Raw genomic sequence first — 1,041 nt, forward strand, 5'->3', positions numbered from 1 at the left:
GTAGTATATCAGTAGTATCAGTATTTAGTATTGATCAGCAGATATTTACCTGCTCTTGTCTCCATTTAACACAAACATTTGAGCTCATTTTGTTTTTCCTGAAGGACTTTAACACTTTAACAGTTTAACACTTTAACACTTTAACAGTTTAACACTTTAACACTTTAACACTTTAACACTTTAACACTTTAACAGTTTAACACTTTAACAGTTTAACAGTTTAACACTTTAACAGTTTAACACTTTAACACTTTAACACTTTAACACTTTAACAGTTTAACACTTTAACACTTTAACAGTTTAACACTTTAACACTTTAACACTTTAACACTTTAACAGTTTAACAGTTTAACACTTTAACACTTTAACACTTTAACAGTTTAACACTTTAACAGTTTAACACTTTAACACTTTAACACTTTAACAGTTTAACAGTTTAACTGTGATGAAACTCTGTTAACAACATGTTTCAATCAAACCGTGAGACATTTTTCTTTTAAAAAATGTTCACACTTTGTCTAAAATGTGTGTGATTTGTATTAATTGTGTTTTATTGTTATTTTATCTTGTTTTGTAGGATTATTTGTTCCTGACAGAGCAGAGACAACAGATGACCGTTAGCCTGGAGCTAACTCTGAAACATTTATTAATGTCCTTAAAATATAAATAGATTCAAAAACTCCCAGCTGTCTTCAGAGACGCCTTCTGGCAGCTTATTAATAAACTGTATTATTATTATTATTATTATTATTGTTGTTGTTGTTGTTGTTGTTGTTGTTGTTATAAATGACTCAAACTGAGAATGAAACACATCTTTAGTCTGAAACACAAAGCAGAACCTGATGAGCTGAACAGTTTTTCTGGAGGTCTTCTGAGGACCCTGAGGACCGTCAGGACCCTCAGGACCGTCAGGACCCTCAGGACCGTCATGACCGTCAGGACCCTGAGGACTCTCAGGACCCTGAGGACTCTCAGGACCCTGAGGACCGTCAGGACCCTGAGGACCGTCAGGACCCTCAGGACCGTCAGGACCCTCAGGAC

Source organism: Austrofundulus limnaeus, unplaced genomic scaffold, assembly GCF_001266775.1.
Source record: "Austrofundulus limnaeus strain Quisiro unplaced genomic scaffold, Austrofundulus_limnaeus-1.0 Scaffold621, whole genome shotgun sequence".
NCBI lineage: Eukaryota > Metazoa > Chordata > Actinopteri > Cyprinodontiformes > Rivulidae > Austrofundulus > Austrofundulus limnaeus.